A 19,937-nucleotide genomic window follows, 5' to 3' on the forward strand; every position below is an offset into this window, starting at 1 on the left:
TTTGTCTTAATGATAGCACATTTATTTGCTTTAGATGAATTAGTTATTTTCTTGATAACTAGATTTGAAAAAAGAAAACATGGGAATCTCTAAACCACCTTAAAATCCCACCCTTCTATATGTCTGAAATCTCATGTTACCTATTCAACGTTCAGTTTCCTATTACATCTAACACTATCCCTTACCCATAATAAACACTTGGAACTAATAAGGGCTGCCATTTATTAAGCCTATTCCATGAGCTTATGTAGGCTCAAAGAGATTAAGTTACAAGTGGCCAAGCCAAAATTCTAACAGTCTGTCCTCCAAAATCCATGTTCTTCCTTCCACAGCACATGACTGCAATTATCTGCAGATGAAAAACTGAACATATCGTTAAGAGTTTATGAACACAGAGCCATTCAATATGCTATTAGTTATAGTGTCAAAAGTTAAAAGTGCAAACATACCTAAGTGACACCCAGATTCTTTAGGCTCTTCAGAAAATGGCTGATTGGATTGGATCGGAGGTCTAGTCATTATGCAATTCTTTATAAAAGGAACATGGTAAAGATGAAATAATTTTTATTTTGAAGATAATGTAGTTCTCTGATTTGGAAATCATGCATGCTTACAATAGAAAATTTGGGAAACATAGATATTTATAAAATAAATTAGAATTATTCATAATCCTATCACCAAAAGGATCAATTTTTTATATTCCTTCATATTCAGTACATACTTTTATATAGTTGAACTTTTTATCCCTCCTTTTTCATTTACTATCATAACATAGGCATTTCCTTGCATGAAAAAATACTTTACAAACATTATTTTAAATAGGTGCATAGTTTCATGCCATATACGTGTAATATTACTTTATTTTTACCCTGTTTTGGATATTTAAATTGTTTATTACATTGTAATGAACATCCTTGTAGAAGGGAGTTAAAAATCTGGCAGATATTAGAAAAAAACAGGTTAACTATTCTTAGGTTCATAGTTATCACACATTTCTGGGTTTGAAATGTTTGAAAACTGGCTTTAGTATTCCTTATTATAGTTTTGTTTTGTTTTGTTTTTTGTTTTAAATCATAGACCAGAAGTTTTCTTTTACATTATAGCTGAGTGAGTTAGGAACAACAGTTTTTACTGGGTAAAACCAAGCTTCTGGAGAGGTATTAACATCCAGCTTCAGTATCACTGTAATACTCTGAGCTAAGACAATTTACAAGTCTACCTCAGGTGACCTTGAATTGATTGGTAAAGACCCAGGATTTGGGCCCAAATCATTTTGAATTATGCAAGTTAGTCTGGTATTTAGAACAAAGACATCAGGGACATAATTTATAATCTATAATACCCTGTTACTATTTAAAATGTTAGTATTATTTGCCTTTATTCCTACCCTCCATTAACTCCTTTAAATATTACGGTGTAATTTAGTAGTAAATTACTAAAGAGAAAGGCAGGACCATTAGGGGGCAAAAAAAAAAAAAAAGTCAATTCTTCCTTTCAGAAAACAATAAATTAAAGAAGGAATTGTTAGCTGGTTCCTTTGTTTATGTCTTTGCTAAAACATAAATGAACTTTAATATTCATTATCCCAGGTATGTATTATTATAAAATTACATATATTTTCAAGCTTCATTGGAAGGTACCCTAGTGACTAATCTGTTGTGCTAGGTGTGAGAACAGCATAGTTGATTCATGTGCCATAAACTCATGTCCTTGCATTCCCAGTTCTCTGACATTCAGATTGGGCCACCCAACATGCAGATCTGAGTTAGAAAAGAAGGTAGGCAGAGCCATTTTTGTATGAATGTGGGGAATGGGAGGAGGTAGCCTCCAGATTTTCAGTGTAGGGGAGTAAGGGATCTTGAGTGAGCTGCTAACCACTGTCATCAACTCCAATGACACCCCCTGAAGTTGGGAAATTGAGTGAAGTGACTAATGTAAGGAGTAAAGCAAATATTTATTACACTGACACTGAGCCTTCCATTTTACTCCCAGGCTTTTGTTATCTGCTTGTCCTTATAAGTATTTACTGAGTATTCTGCTATATATCAGACACTTGGAGCTGGGATAAAGCAGGAAACAAGAAAAGCAGGATCTGTGCTTTCGGTACTCTATCATAGTAAACATAGAGCCAAAATTAAGTGTTATTATAGGGACGTTCATAAGCTTGAAAGGCCGTAGTGGCATATGACTTAACATAGTCTAGGGTATCCAGTGGAAGCCTTGCAGAGACGAGGTATGTAATCCGAGACTTGACAAGTGAGTGCTAGCCAAGATAGAAGGAGTAGAGTCTTCAGGCAGAAAGAACAGGTCCATATCCAAAGGCCTGAAGGGGAACAGGGTAGAGGCCACTGGCACTAGAGCTGGTGAGAGAGGGAAGACAGGCCCAAGATGAAAATAAAGAAGTGCACATGAGAAATCAGGTAGATAGAGCCTTGATGCCTTCGTAATTTGTTCTTATCCTTCTAAAAGCATCATGAAACTTTGAATGTTTTGATGACACAATGGCTGAGCTAAATTGTTAGCTATAACCATTACTCTGATTGCTCTGGAGGTCTGGCTAGGCTGACAAGAGTACATGCAGGGAGAACAGCTTAGGAAGCTATTACAGTAATTCAGGTGATGAATGGTAAGAGTTTGGACTAAGATGCTCACAAAAAGAGCAAAGTAGACAGATTCTGAAATATACGTAAGGAGTAAATTTGATAAAGCTTAATGACTAATTGGAGTTGGATGTGAGAAAAAACTGTATTCCTTCAAAATAAATCAAAAGTGCCTTCTCTGTCTGGGACCCCATATCATGTGCTGTGTGCACAGCATCCTTATTTTCATTAAGTTTACCATCTAGTAGAATTATTGGAATGACTTTGAGGTAGTGAACACGAGAATTGGTAAAGACTAGTGGAGAGGCAAAGTTGGAAGATAGGTTTAATAGTTCCATTTTGAACAGTATTACATTTAAGATGCCTACAGGGAATTCCAGTTGACATATCACATAGACAGTTGAACATACAGATTGGAAACTCTGAGAGATCTGGCTGGGAACATTAACTGTGAATCTTTGAGACCAAGGAATTAAGAGATTGCCTTGAATATGTACAGAATGACAAAATGTAACCACCTAGGAAGTAGCCTGCCACTTCATACTGATTCTTTGTTACCACCTTTCCATTTATAATTGCTCTTTTCCTATTTTACAAAAGAAAGGTCTATGTCTTACCCATCGTCAATCCTACTTTGGCTCTATTTACTATTTAGTACTATTTCACTACTAATTTAACAGTATTATTTTACTGCTAGATGTAAAGAAACAATCTGAAATATTGTTGCTCAGGATGAGGAAATCAATGACTTTAATCAATGAAGTTAATAATTGGGTCATTAATTATGTAAGGTATGTTGTTTCCCATTTTTTCCTCTTAATGAAATTGAAAGGGGATTGTTATCTGACAGATTATTAAAATAGTTTTAATGATAGATTAAGGGATTTGAGGTATTTTACTTGAAAGGAATTCAAAGTTCTCATTCCATTCCCATCTACTTGTTTTTGGAGCAAGCTTTCTCAGCACTTAAATTCTTAGAAATGAAAAATAGGAAAATTGAATCTTGTCTTATTCTACCATTAATTTATATTCATCAATGGAAACATGAGGTAATTTTAAAGTGCTTCATTTACTCCATCAAGAAATGAATCCCAAGTACAACTGCATTTTTATCAGTTTTAGATTTGTACATTGAAATTTCGGAATCTATTTTGGTTATTTTCTTTACTTGTTGTTGTTGTTGTTGTTGTTACTATTTTATTTTAGAGTGAGAACACACAAGAGGCGAGGGAGACAGAGACAATCTCAAGCAGGCTCCATGTTCAATGTGGAGCCCAATGAGGGGCTCGATCCCACGACGCTGGGATTGTGACCTGAGCCACAATCAGGAATTAGACATTCAAACAACTGAGCCATCCAGGAGCCCCTATATTTAGGTTATTTTTATCAATTGTTTATTATTAATAATTATCATTATAAACTCAGAATTTTTTTAACATGTAGAGGCTTATATCACAAGAAGTTTGAAAAAAACATAGGATTTATATGTGTACATGCATTTTTGTTTTATATAAGTATGTTAGGGTGATCCACATAAGATGTTCTAACGTAGAATATAATAGGATAAAATTTGGGGGACGTGAAATGAAAGCATCAGTTCAAGGGGAAAAAAAGAGAGAAAATGTACAACTTCTCCAAAAGTGCATATAAATTTATATTTTAAATTTGTGATCATGGATCTCAAATTAGTATATATTTATAATCCACTATATAAATTTGAAGTAATGATGTCACAGTTGAAAATAAAAGTTTACAATTCAAAATAGGCCAGAAATTAAATCATTTGCTATTATTTAAACTTATGATGAAAAAATTAGATATCAACTTAAAGCATGCAAAACAGAGCATAATTATGTTTTTGCTTTTGTTTTCCATGTATACAGATCTATAGATTGGAAGAAAACTAAAATGAGGATGTAAAAAGGGGTGATCAGAGTGGCAGGGAAATAAGCAGGAAGGTCACAGAAAACAGGAGAAGAATATTTTAAGGAAGGAGTAAGCAACTGGCTTCAACACTGGTGTAAGATCAACTAAAATCAGGACTAAAGAGATTGTATTACATTTGGCCAAAAACAGATGACTTGTGAATTTAGTAGGAATATTTTCTGTTTTTCTTGGTAAGGGCATTGCAAGGAGACTAGATTTGAATAAAGAAAGAATGGGAATAAAGACAGAATGGGAAGGAAGAAATAGAGAATATATGTAAACAGATCATTTAATAAATTTGGTTTGTAAAGAGGAAAGAGGAGAGTAGCCAAGTTAAGATATCAAGTTAATGAAAACATTTTCAAAAGATAGGAGATACCAGAGCATTTTGAATGTTCAGAGAATGGGTTAGATATAGAGATAGGGTTTTTAAGGATACAGGATATAAAGAGATTAAATGATCAGGTGAGATCTTTAAAAAAAACAAGTGAATTGATGGACCTTTGGTATCAGAAAGGAACTTTCTCCACTGTAATAGGAAGAGACAGAAGAACATGGCCTTGCATGTGGTAAAGCAGGTAAATTCGGAATCATAAATTGAGGAACTTTTCATCAGATAGTTTCTTTTTCTCTCTTGGAAGTATCAAACAAACTTAGGTGCTGGAAGTGACAGAAGAGAAAAAAAAAAGTTCAGGGATGATCATTACACAACAAGGGATAGCAAGCTGACCAGGGTGTTTGGAAATCATGAAGGTATAGTGATTCATGTCATTCATTGATTTTCTTCAGCACTTCCGTGTTCAGCTGCTCTGGAAGAGGCAATGAGGGAGATGGAGGGTTGGGTTCAATCAGGATTGGAGTTTTGCCAGACAGTTGTAACAGAAGGACCAAGTGACAGCAGCATAAACAGGAGTGATAAATAGCAAGGAAATAAGACCAGCAGCCATAAGATGAATGTATAATTTTTATTTCCATATTTTATCTACTGTGTGAATTTGAGTAAGGTTACTTAACTTGCCTAAGCCTTAGCTTTTCCACTTGAAATACTTGCATGGCATATTTCCAGGCTTTAAGAATAAAAACAGGTAATATTGTTGAAGTGCTTTATAAACACTGTTTCTGGAGGTTACTACATCTGTTGTCATAGGAGTCCCAGAAAATGTGTAGTTTTGCTTTTAGGTCTCTTTCTGGTCTCCTTCATCTTCTGGAAGCTCCTCTTCTCTGCTGCCCTGGTGGCTATGGTCTCCTTCAATAAATTCTTCCATGAAATTACCCCTCATAGAGTCCCCTAGTCTTCCTTTGCTCTAAGTCCCATTTTCTGCATGGAGAGTCATGGATAATGATAGATAGCGGTTGGTTTACTTGTATTTTTTTTTAAGGTTTTTTTTTCAACGTTTATTTATTTTTGGGACAGAGAGAGACAGAGCATGAATGGGGAAGGGGCAGAGAGAGAGGGAGACACAGAATCAGAAGCAGGCTCCAGGCTCTGAGCCATCAGCCCAGAGCCCGACGCGGGGCTCGAACTCACGGACCGCGAGATCGTGACCTGGTTGAAGTCGGACGCTTAACCGACTGCGCCACCCAGGCGCCCCGGTTTACTTGTATTTTAAAAGAGAAAATTATGAATTCAAATGAAACCCACTTACTGAAAGAGAGAAGATATCTGCCAGCAAAGGTACCCTACTCGGTGCCCTTAGCCCTTCTGGTTGCCATCCCAAGCCTCTGAGTTTGACCTTCATAGTTGAGAACAAGTATAAGGACTAAGCATACCATTTGCAAACATACCAATTCAACCATTAAATCAGGGAGTGCTATTTCTGGTTTATGGGATCACAGAATAATACCAGTCTCAAAATGTGTCATTAGTTTTCATCACAAAATTAATTTGAATTTACTTTATGAAATATGATTTATCCTAGGAAGAGATGAGGGGTATGGGTATTATGAAATCATATAAACAATAACAGCTGATTATTGCAACTTAGAAAAGGTCAAAAACAGCATCACTAATCATCTACCCTCAAAAATTACTACCTCTGAGCAATTTAGCATTATGTGCTATATAGAAAATTGCTCATAGCCTTTGCCAGTACTAAATAATTCTGATAATTATGGGTTTGAATTTAAGAAGGTCTTTGAGCTAGAGTTCAAATCTGAATAGCAAGATTATACATATTTTATTGTTGACAAACCCAATCCAAGTTAGGTAGAACTACTGTTTATTCATTCATCCCTTCATTAATTTATTTGTTATTCAACTATTTTTTGAGTGACTGCTAGGGCTTGGCACTGTCCTAAGCATTAAGAATAAAATGGTCAACAAGACAAGGTTCCTGTTCTAAGGAACTTACATTTTTGTCTGTTGGGCAGAAAATAAATAAATATACAAAATGTCACAAGTAATAAGTGCTATGAAAAGACTAAAGCAGAGTGATGTAGAATGAGTACTACGTGGCTACTTTACATTGGGTGCTCAATGAAGTCTTCTCTAAGAAGATGGCACTTAAGGTAAGATCTTAATGACAAAAAGGAGCTATCCAAACAACTATGAGGCAAGACTTTCAAAGTTGAAGGAACACTAAGATCAAGTGTCCCAAGGCAGAGTTAAGCTAAGCACATACTAAAAAAAAAAAAAAAAAAAAAAAAAAAAAAAAAAAAAAAAAAAAAATATATATATATATATATATATATATATATATATATATATATAAAATAATTGTGGCTAGAGTGAAGGGGACAAGGTGGAGGGAGGGAAAAGAGAGCACAGGAAGAAATGGGAGCCAGGTAAGGCATGTAAGACAGGCAAGGGGTTTGGATTTTATTTTACAGGATATAGGAAGAGGTTGGAGGGCTTAAGCAAGGGGTGAGTGATGGCATCTGATCTAAATTTAAAAGTCAGCTACTCTGGCTTCTATGTAGAGAACATATTCTAAAGAACAGGAGTAGAACCAGTGAGCTAATATGTCCAGGTAGAAATGGTGGTGACTTGGACTGGGTAGTAGTAGTGGAAATGTAGAGAAAAGGGTAAGCTGGGATCTATTTTGGAGTTAGATTGATTCTCCTGACGGATTGGAGTTAGAGGTGAGGAGAGAAAAGGAACAAGGAAAACTGAGTGGATAGTGGAGGCTTATTGTGTGAGGGGCAATGCCAGCCACTGGTGATAAAAAAGAGAACAGTAGAGACAAGAGTTCTTCATTCCTAGAGCTTGTGTTCTAGTGGGGAGAAATCTAATAGATAAGAAAACAAATGAATTAAGTTAGACATGTATCTTACTTGTTATTGAACTGCACAAATGCTGAAAATTGTTTCTTTTTAAAAATGAATGAATTTACTCACTGTGAGATTTAATATTTACAGTTTTAAGAATCTTTAAAGATCCTGACAATTTCGTCTTAAATATTTTATGCATCTTATAAACTGCCAAAATCACTTACCATCAGATAATGTATATTTGCTCTGTGTAAGTAGTAGTATATAGAACATCAACTGGTTCATAAGTTACTGCACACACCCCATGGGGGAACATCAAGGCACAGCTTTTATGTTCATGGTAAGTGAAGAGCAGTTCAAAACAAGGGGCAAGACTGCAAGCAGTTTGCCACATAATGTACTTGAATTCTTGCTTAGGGTTCAATTCTCCTCATTCCATCAATTAAGCTCCAAGAATTATAATAATCATAAGAATAGCGGGGCACCTGGGTGGCACAGTAGGTAAAGCATCTGACTTCTGCTCAGGTCATGATCTCATGGTGGGTGAGTTCAAGCCCCATGTCCAGTTCTGTGCTGACAGCTAAGAGCCTGGAGCCTGCTTCAGATTCTGTGTCTCCCTCTCTGTCTCTGTGCCTCCCCTGCTCATTCTCTCTCTCTCTCTCTCTCTCTCTCTCTCTCTCTCTCTCTCTCTCTCTCTTTCTGTCTCTCTCTCTCTCAAAATAATAAATAAACATTAAAAATATTTTTTAAAAAGAATAGTAAACAAAAACTTGAAATTAAAATTTCAACCCTAAAGTTTAGAAGACATGCTTAAGCTAGAACTAGTCTTGTATTTAAGAGATACAGGCTGTTGTGCTTGTGATGTGATTTAGGGTTTCCTTGTCAGTCTCCTTCTCTCCACGCCCATGTCACGGGCCATCCATACCTTTCTCATTCACCACTGTGTCCTTAGTGCCTGCACAATACCTGGCCCTATGTAGCAGATGCTCAGTAAGTGTTGAATGAACGTGCATGTTTGTGCATATTATATTACATCTCTCAACTAATATTTGAGATCTTATCATTGATTACTGGCTTTTTTTTATTTTTTTGGATCTTGCCCTCTTGCCAGAGTTCTTTTTTTAATGCAAATATGCTTGTGAATGATAGCTTGTTTCTTACAGTGATTATATTTCAGTTGATTATATTTATAGAGGAGAAACAAGAGGACATAAGACACAGCATTCTCATAGGACAAGGTCACTGGAAAGGATGAGGAAAAGTATGGATACTGGCAGCAAAGATGTCATTGACTAACTTCCCCGATTTTAAAATTCATTCATTTATTTATCAAACATATATTCACTGCCAGCTCTGTGCCAGGCACAATACTAGATACTAAAGTTATAAAAATGAATTTAAGATAGAATTACTCTCCTCAAGTGACTCATGATTTATAGTTAGAGATAAAAGTTTAAATAAAACACTTCCTCCTTTTCCTTACCTCCCTCATCCAACCCATCAGCATGCTTAGTAGGTTTGAAATAGCCCTCTCATCTCTTCTCTTAGCTCTATCCTGATTGCCTCTGCTACTGGTTTAATCCAGGCCACCATAACTTTACCAGGATTATACAATAGCCTCATAAAACAATCCTTGCTTTATTCTACCCCAACTCCACCTCCAAAATATAATCAAGTCTCCATAATCTCCACACTGTCCCTGGAGAGATTGTTCTAGAACACTATTCTAGCTAAGCACTACAACGGCTTTCATTGCCTTTAGGTTCAAGTCCAGTTCCTTAGCATGCTTTATGAGGCCTTCAAGACTCCATCTGTGCTCCTCAACTCACTAGCCACTAAGCTATTCCAGGAACACATCTCTCTCTATTCACCTGGCTAACTTCTATTTGGCCTTCAGGTCTCACCTACCTCAGTTGCTCCAAGAAGTTTTCCTTGGCCTCCCTACACCAGATAATGTTCTCTCATTATGTGCCCCTCCAGCATCCTCTGTTGCTGTTGCCATAGCACTTAACATACTGAAATTTAATAGCTTGTTTTTCTATATTCCCTCTTAAACCATAAAGCTGCTTCAGAATTGGCATTAGTCTCAGAATGGGTAAGGTTTTCAGACAAATGTAAAGTCTGAAGGTGCCTATTCAGGCAGATGGACAGTCCTGAACTATGAACTTGCATGATGTTTGAAGAAACTATTAATGATACAACAGACAGTGCTGAGTAGGTGAATAGAAACCAGACTGTAGAAAGACCTGTTTATTATGTGAAGGTCTTTGGGCTTTATCCAAAAAGGCAGGTGGACTCAATTTATGTTTCACAGAGTTCCAGGAGTAGTACTACCCCTGGCCCACAGGAAGCCTTTATGTAAATTAGGAAAAAAAATACCCACTTTAGCAGACCCAGACCAGCACCAGGGCACTCACTTGACTTGAACAAAGGGCTTCCCCTGGATTTCTCTCAGTACTAACTAGCTCAATCATATACAGTACCCTGACTCTGGATTCCTCAGAGACCTCTGAGAGGTAACAAATGACGGCCTTTCATCAAGCTGCACTTGATACCTATCCCTCCCCAATGCAGAAGTTACAGAAACTGCTTTTGTTACATACAAAAAACTTAAGTATACATTATATGGCTACTTAGTAAGATTTCATTTGAAGAAAGGGCCTCTTTGCTTTGATTTTCAAAATATTTGAAAATCTGTGGGGAATGGAGGGCAATTAAAGACTAATAAATAGAATAAAGCAATCAGGTGTGTTTTCAGTAACACCATCCTGTCAATAAACTGGAAGATGGATTATGGGAGCAAATCTGGAAAGAAGACTAGTTGATTTTTTCCCCCAGAATCTGGTGATTAACAATAAGGGCCAGATCTTAGATAGGATAACTGAAGATAAAGAGAAAACCTTAAACAAACAAACAAAAAGTGACATATTGGATGTGTGGTTAAGACAGCAGAACTTCCCACTTTTGGTGATGGCATAATTTACCTTGATAGAGAATAAAAATGACATACAGAGTCGTTTGTTGGGAAAAGATGAGGATAATTTGTCATTCCTCTCCATTTGGAGATGAACTCCAGACTTCCAAGTAGAGATAGATGCCAGGATGAGCTGACCTTGAACCTAGATTTATAGAACCCAAGCCAAAAGAGAATTGTAGCATCACTGAACCCAATTTAAACGAGAGTGGGGGGGGGGTGGGAAATGACTTACTTAACTGGAAAGTGGCAGAACCACAATTCTAGAATTCACATCTGATTTATAACTCAATATTCTTCCCAAAATACCATGTTTTTTGTTGTTCTCAACTTTTCACTGAAATTATCATCAATATCATTAAACCCCATCTAATTAGAATGAGATGTATAATTATGAAGTTCATATAAGTTGATTCATATCAACTTCTGGGATTGGAACAGGTTTGAGTAGAGGAAAACAGGAAATCAAATCTAACGTTTAAAAATATATTTCCTCATGTGTATACTTGCTTTAGGTTCTGTGGGGGGGTACCAAGTCAATCTGTAGCTCTTTAATGAGAATCTATCATGTATTTACACTTTCAGCAATATGCGCAATGAGGATTTGAGTGATTAGGAAACATTTTATGAAGCTATGGATTATGAGCTTGTCCTTGAATGAGTTTGGTCTTGATTAGGTCTTTGCGAGGAAGAAAGTATCATGAAATAAAATGCAGAAGCAAGGAATGAGCTCCTTATGTTCTCAGAAAAATACCCATAAGAATTAGCTAGAATGGGATTGAAGAGGGGTCAGAGTTAGAATTCTTTCAATGATGTTCATTTGTTTGTAAGTGATAACTGTGTGCCAGATATTAGTAATGCAAAGATAAATGGTTTTTATTTTACATGGGTTAAGTAACTTTGATTGATTGAATTTTGAATTTTAAGTAACTTTGATTTGTTGAATTTTGAGGGAGAAGAAATGATGATAGAGATGCTTTAAAAAGTTGAAGCTGGGCTTGTGTGTTAGGATGAAGTGGAAGGGGATTACTTAACCTGGCAATTGGGAAAAACAGCTAGGAAGCTACTGTAGTGATCCAGATGGGAGGTACCAGGACCTCATTTCATGAAAATTGACATGCACTTTTGTCTGCAGACAGATTATTGGTCTGAGTGGTCTCCAGTCCTACGATCTTTTCCTTTTGAAATTCCCATTTCATGCCTCTTTTCCATGTTTGCTCACTAAGTTACCTGGCTCAAGATTTGTTGTGGCCTCTCTGGTTTTCTGGGAAAGTGCCGAAAAAGACCAATCACTGATGTTGAAATAGCCAATTTCTTCTCCCATTGTGTAAAGCTCTGCTCTTTCCCAGATGACAGCTGCAGAGAATCCTCCAAACATTTTATGTAAGGGAAATGAAGTGGCAAATAGAGAAAAACAGTACATTCACTGTAGGGGATGGCTTCTATGCATCATAAACCTGAGTTACTCTCACCCAGAATTAGAGACAAGAACAGAAAACCTATTTTTAAAATGTAGAATGAAGTGGCTATCACTTGGTCTTTGCTGAAGGAAAAGAGTCAGGGAAAGACCAATAGATATAAAATGAGGGCTGGAAAATGGCTTACATATTGCACAGACACACAGTGTGGCAGCTGAGGTCTCCTGGCCCAAATTCCCTCAGAGACTTCATTCCAGAGAACGAAAAGCTGCAACACTGAGGGGATTGGGTCCAGATTCAGCTCAGGACTTTTACTGCATTCAATTTGGTCTATATAAAATTGAATGTTCCTGTTCATTTTAGAATGAACTGCATATAAGCCAAGTGAGTAAGCCCTCAAAACCTAGTACAGTGGTATTCAGAGTATGGTCCCAGGCCAGCATGGCCAGCATCACCTAGAACTTTGTTAGAAACCCAAATCCTCTCTCCTACCTCAGACCTATTGAATCCCAGACTCAAGGTGGAGCCCAGAAATCTGTGGTTTAACAAACTCTCCACATAACTAATGCATAACAAAGTTTAAGAACACTTGATCTAGATTTTGATTTTACTTGGCTTTTCTGCTTGCCAGTATGATCCTTGACCCCACTTATGGCCAGTCAATAGTTGGGATTCATCCTTAAACCAATCCCAAAATTATTTTTAACAAACCAGAGAAATGTGGACAATAGAGTGCATGACCTTTGAGATTATTTAAACATGACTTACTGTTACTATCAACCTGTTTGAGTTTCAATCTATGTTGTAAAATATATAAGCATATATATAAGCATATTTCAGTGCTGTTATAAATACTGTTTTTTTATAAATACAGTATACCCAGTTAAATTTGAATATCAGACAAATACTAGTAACTTTTAGTAAGTCTCAAACATGGTATAGAACATACTTACACTAAAAAAAAGTGTTTGTTTTTCTGAATAATATTATTGTTTTATCTCAAAGCCAAATTTAACGAGATCTTTTATACTCTTTATTTGCTAAATCTGCTAACCCTATTAATATGTTGCACTGGCAACTTGTGGAGGGACACTGGACCAGCCAAGTGAGCCAGGGATGACTTCCCAGAATATAAGATGAACTTGAGTTAAGTATTGAAAAGAAAATAGGCGGGCACCTGGGGGACTCAGTTGGTTAAATGTCTGTCTCTTGGTTTTGGCTCAGGTCATGATTTCACAAGTTGGTCGTGAGATTGAGCCCTGTCTCAAGCCTTTTTAAGATTCGCTCTCCCTCTCTGTCTGCCCCTCCCCCACTTTCTCTCCCTCTCTCTCTCTTTCCCTCTCTTTCTGCCCCTCCCCCACTTTCCCTCTCTCTCTTTCTCTTTACCACCCCCTCTCAAAAAAGAAAAAATAATAAAATAATAAAAACAAAAAGAAAATAGGGAACAGCTAAAAGAGATAATGCATGTTAAGCGCTGGTCACAAAGTCCGTCTGTATTAGAAATTTTTGTTGGCAGGTAGTGCACATCCACCTGAACTAACTTAAGTCAAAAGGGGAATGAATTTGGAAGACACATGAAGCATCTTCTCAGATTCCAGGATGAATTGGACAACAAAGCCCTGGGAAGGACATCCATGGACAGAAGCATCGTGGGGGAGCCCAGGAGGAACCCTCCAACTGTCTGAAGCCCTTGCTTCTGTCCATACATCTGCTTTATTCTCCATCTTCTTTTGCCATTTCAGTCAACATGGGAGAAAATGCTGCCCAATGTTAAACTCTCAGGCTACTATTGTTTTCTATTCAGATAAAATCTGAATCTCATGGTTTCAATTCCAAATTCCCCAAAAGAGGAACTGGCCAAACCTGACAAGTGATCCATGATCCAAGCTACATTAACTTAACACTTTTGCAACCATGTGGATATTTGTTGGAGAAAAACTACCAATAGATATTACCACATTGGCACATAGCTGATGCTTCTGAAACACCAATCCTTTTCCTTTCCTGGAAAACTATTAAAATAAGCTGATTTTTATTTCTTTATTCTCAGTTATAATGGACTAATAGCACCTAATGAGGTCAATATAATAGGTGAATTTTTTTAACATTTATTTATTTTTGAGAGAGAGAGAGCATGAGAGGGAGGGCTGGAGAGAGGGAGGAGGGAAAGAGAGAGAGGGAGAGAAAGAGAGAAAGAGAGAAAAAGAGAGAGAGAGAGAGAGAGAAAGAAAGAGAATCTGAAGCAGGCTCCAGGCTTTCAGCACAGAGCCCAACATGGGGCTCAAACCCACAAACCGTGAGATCATGACCTGTGCCAAAATCAAGAGTCAGTTGATTAACCAACTGAACCACCCAGGCACCCCAATAGTTGAATTTTTAAGGTGAGAAATTTCATTAATTTTAGTTGATGGTGGATTTTTAGGATTTTCAGCAAGCACTCATGTGTACTTCATAAAAGGGTGCAGGAGGAGAGCAGACAGATACAACTAAGTAAATTCAGGAAAGGTCATAATGATTTGAAGCCATTCAGATCAGCCTAGGTGTGTGTGTGTGTGTGTGTGTGTGGTATTTATTTTTCTTTTTGCTGGCATGAAGTTCCTGTCTTTTTTAAAGTAAAGTTTTGAGTATTATTTTGTTCTTAACCTACCTTTAATGATTCTAGGAATAAAAGAAAAATAAGACCTTTTTGTTGCCTTAACCTTCAGAGCTTTTCTGGTTTCCTTATAGTTTACATGAAATCTGTGGAGTTATCCCTTTTAAACAGATTCTGAGTTTAAGTGATCAATTGTCCTCTTTAGGTGCATATAATATAGTTCCCTAGCTAGGGTTCTCCATTTGATAGTGTTTTATTATATTTCCTTCAACACATTAAACATTGATCAGGTTCCTTCATGGTGTGGCCCTTTGGTCTGTAATTAATTTATCTATAAGACCAAAAAAGGTAATAGTAAGTAGAGACAATAAAGAATAAGCCAGTTCAGTAATACCCCTTAAAAACCAATAGCTGGGGAACCGGGGTGGCTCAGCTGGTTAAGCTTACAACTCAATTTTGACTCAGGTCATGATATCACATTTCCTGAGTTCAAGCCCCAAGTCAGGCTCCTCAATGACAGTGCAGAACCTTCTTGGGATTCTTTCTCTCTCTCTCTCTCTCTCTCTCTCTCTCTCTCTCTCTCTTTCTCTTTCTCTCTCCCTGTCCCCCACCCCACCACCCCCACTCATGTGTGTGCATGCTCTCTCTCCCTCAAAATAAACTTAAAAAAAAAATAGCTGCTGCAAAGTTAAGTTTCAGACTCTGTGACTGAAAACATACTTTTGAATCAAGTCTTGCGAGGGTCTGTGTATGACTGGGTATCATTAGATGTGTGGAGTGGGGCAAGGACAGAGAGGCACAAGGTGGTGGGAAATCTGCCAAGTGCTGATCTTTAGAAGCTTTCACCACAGTTTCCATAAAGATATAGGTTGTATCAAAACAAGTATTTTCTTGGGGGCAGCTGAGGAGTAAAATTAAAGGGGAATTACATTAAATTTCATAAAATAAGACTTACTGAAAACTGTTAGTTTCACATTTTTCATCCCCCCAAACCCCATTCATCTTATTTCTTCCTCCCTTTCTCATAAAAATTTTCAAAAACATTTTCAGTATCTTGACTGTAGTTCTGTCCCTTCCTCTACCTTTTGTAGCTTCTTTCCTCCACTATAATCACTTCTTACGTTTCTTAGGCAAATCGCTTATCCCTTTTTCATGAGTATAATACCGTACTGTTTGTCAGGCGCTGTACAATTCACAGTACTATTCATCTAAATCCATGCAGCAATCTTATTATCCCTATTTCCAGATGAAGAAATTGAGCCTTTGAGATGTCATGTGACTTGCCCAAAGCCACATAGCTCCTAAGTTCTAGAGCTGGGACATGACCCAGGTGGATCAGAGTGTGGCAAGGCCCCCAAGCCCATTGCTCATAGATTCTCTGCTGTGATATATGTCCATTATAGAACTTGGGAAGAAACACAAAAGTAGAAATATGCTTTTTAAAACATCAGTAATCTCAGTGCACCTGGGTGGCTCAGTTGGTTAAGCATCTGACTTGATCAGGTCATGATCTCACAGTTCATGAGTTTGAGCCCTACATGGAGCCCTGCATCAGGCTTTGTGTCTGCAACACAGGAGCCAGCTTTGGATCCTCCCTCTCTCTCTCTGCCCCTCCCCCACTCACACTCTGTCTCTTTCAAAAACAAATAAACATTAAAAAAAATCTTTAATCTCTATCTACATCCACAAAGAACAAGAGCTAAAAACTTATCTTTCCTTTCAGTATTTTTAAATGCATAATGAACAGGAATTTTTACTTTTAACACAAGCATTTGGTGACCATTGTTAAGGAACTGACATTCTGAAACAAATGTATAAAGTCACTAAGCTCATTTTACAACAGAACATCATTTTAATACCTATGAAAGAGTAAGTAACACATGTTATTTCAATTGTATCCTTAAACTGGAACGTAATTTTTCAGGTATTAGTTTGCTTTTCAGTGATCCTATATCATATTCCAGAATACTTAATTGCTTAATGGAAAATTTAGGTGTGATTCTGTTGACATGTTAATGATGAAATGTTCTGTTTATTTCTAAGACATTTTCTGCAAGGATATGCACCAGAATTCTAAAGAAAATGAGACAGGAAAAATATTAAAATTAGCCTTAAAATCTTGGACAGTTTCATTTCACGAAATGAATATTGTAGACTTATATTTGAAACAACAAGCGCTGAAAAAATGAAACCATCAACTCATTTACATGAGTAGAGTGGGGAGGAAATGTTTTCTAACACATACCAGAAATGTGATAAAAGCTGTACTTTTTATTTGGACAAAGCATTACTTGAATTTGAAGTTAATGATACATGTATGTTTCAAAATGAATGCAAGTGGTGGCTTTACTCACAAAGGTTATCTACTAGTAGTAAAAGCAAATTAATTTTAAATAGCTATGACTCTCTAGCCAGATGCTATTTCAAATGCTGGGGAAGAAAGGAAGTTGGGTGCCCTAGTTTTCCTTGATATTCATTCCTCTATGTTTTGAGAATTTGAATATATAAACTCTGCCCCTCACACACTTTTTGTTTTTTTTTTTTTAATTTACAACAATCAATTCTGGGAACTTGGTATCAGCATAGGCTTCAGAAAAGGGCAAAACCAGGTTGGGAATGATGTCCCTGCCCTCAACAACACTGTGACCTTGTCAGGAAATTTCATTGTCTGTAAAATGAGAATCAATATTTCATAAGTGGTTGGGGTTAAGTACCAGTAAATAAATGAAGTGACTAGAGTGATATGGCACATAGCAGGGCCTCTCTCTAAAAAATTTCCATATCCATCTTGTTCACCTTTCAGTAAGTCCTTGAGCACAGCATCGTTGTCTCACTGATCAATAGCGGCAGCTCTCATATGTACTGTATACTACAGGTCACACATATGCCCATGTGCACTGTCTGTCTGGTTACTCTACCCATTAACTCTGGGCACACTTACTTTCTTTTCATGGAGACTGAGGTTCAAAGAGATGAAGCGACTTGACCATGGTCACCCAGCTGGGACTCAAATCCAAGTGTTCTGAAGGCTACTCTGATGCTCTTTTCACTGCACTAAAGTTGCCTACTTCCTCCACATGTTCAGGAAAAAAACATCTAATTTAGGCTATGATTTCCTCACCCCAGCAATTGACAATTAAGGATTCCACTATATACGAAAGGAAAAATTTAGTACAGTTTGAATAGATAGAGCATCCAGAATTTTTTTTAAATGCCAGCCCCTCCCTCCTATGGAAAGCAGTGTTTTAAGATACGATTAATATTCTGAGCATAGGATGATGGTAAACACTATGTGTTTGCATTATCATGAGATGACAAAATTATCCACTCTCAAAGGACCAGCTGCTGTAGGGCGGCTGGCACCCGTGTTGCCTACATTCTCAAAACTATTTTAATTGGTAATTTTCCTTTTTTCCTTTTTTTTTTTTTTTGGCAGAGAGGAAATGTATGTGCAAACCTATTAAAGCCATAGCATCTGTTATGATGAAATGACATGACTGAATCTTAATAAGTGCAATGTTACACCTCAGAATTTTGGGGTTAATCAGGGTTGTCATTGAGACAACAGTCTCTATAACTCAGCTCCCCAAACACATATAGAAGAGTTATGGGAAAAAATGATAGAAAAATTCTTCCCATACTTTTTACATATTTTCATTACCATGTTATAATTTTGAATTGATGTGCACAGTATACATGAAACTGTTCATCACATTAGGTGAATGTGATCCTGAGAGGAGAGAGCCCAACTTTTGAAATAGGAATACCTCAGATCATATCCAATGTCTACCCAAATTGCTGACAGCTTTAGACAAAGAACTTGATCCACTTGGAAAAATTCTCATTTCTATAATGTGGATGGTAAGTCTTATTCTACAAGTTTATGAAAAGGATCTAACAATTAAAATATTACAAATCAAAATTTTCAGTGCTACCAATAACCATTTATTAGGTGCTGGTTACATACCATAGTCTGTGCTAAAGACTTACATGTACATTATCTCATTTAATCACCCCCAAAGTCTTTATTGTAGATATTACTAGTGTATTTATTTATAGATGTGAACATAGAGGCTGAGAGGCTAATTATCAGTGTTTACAAACTTAGGGTATGGAAGGCCTAATAATTGAACTTAGGCTTCTTATTTTATTGCTTTAACAACTATTTGCTAAGCAATAGATGTCCTGAGACATCAAGCACTGTGGGGAAGAAGGGAATGGGAATGGAAGGTTGGTAAGCAACCAATCATGTTCGCTTTACCCTGGCTACCATGTAGAGAATGCATTAAAAATTGAGAAGAGGGGCGCCTGGGTGGCACAGTCGGTTGGGCGTCCGACTTCAGCCAGGTCACGATCTCGCTGTCCGTGAGTTCGAGCCCCGCGTCGGGCTCTGGGCTGATGGCTCAGAGCCTGGAGCCTGTTTCCGATTCTGTGTCTCCCTCTCTCTCTGCCCTTCCCCCGTTCATGCTCTGTCTCTCTCTGTCCCAAAAATAAATAAACGTTGAAAAAAAAATTTTAAAAAAATTGAGAAGAGAGGATCCAGGGAGAGTAGGTAGAAGGCCATACAAATAATCTTGGTGAGAGATGATGTTGACTTCAACCGGGATGGTAACAGTACAGATGAAGAAACCTGGATGCAATGCAGGTATACTTTGCAGGGAGACCTGAATGTGTGGTGGTTACAGGATAGGGAAGTCAAGCAAGAGCAGGCCCATATTTTTTACTCTTAGCAACGTGGTAAAGTGAGATGGGAAATGCTAGAATGGATATTCAGAACAAAGGAAGGAAGTCTTTCTAGTCTCAAGCCTCACACTTTTAACTATTATTAAAATTTAAACTAATTATCATAACTATAAAAGAGATTTGAAGTCCATGGGCATGTAAATATAAAACATTGGACAGCTTTATAGAAAAGTCAAATTATTCCTTCCCAAGAGAAAATGGCAAAAAGGAGAGTTTAGTGCAGAACTTACCATAATGCTTGGTTTTCAAAGTAAATACCTAAGGTAAAGATTATCTGAGATTTTCTTTGAATTTTGTGAAATTTGAACTTTAATATCTATAATACTGCTTTATAAACTAGAGGGGGAAAGAAAAAACACCAGAATATAATTTACCAGAAAGCTAACACTTTTGTTTTAGATGATCGGGTCATGTATATATTTTCTTCTTTCTACATTGTTACATTTTACAAATTTTCAGAAATGACTACATAT

At 37.0% G+C, this 19,937-nt stretch overlaps 1 protein-coding gene across 20 annotated transcripts in view; it reads left to right on the plus strand.

Moving 5' to 3' along the window:
* DLG2 (discs large MAGUK scaffold protein 2) overlaps positions 1–19,937 on the plus strand; it is a 2,073,554-nt gene that overhangs the window by 1,503,050 nt on the left and 550,567 nt on the right. The window lies entirely within an intron of this gene.

This window comes from Prionailurus bengalensis, chromosome D1 (assembly GCF_016509475.1).
Source record: "Prionailurus bengalensis isolate Pbe53 chromosome D1, Fcat_Pben_1.1_paternal_pri, whole genome shotgun sequence".
NCBI classification, from domain to species: domain Eukaryota; kingdom Metazoa; phylum Chordata; class Mammalia; order Carnivora; family Felidae; genus Prionailurus; species Prionailurus bengalensis.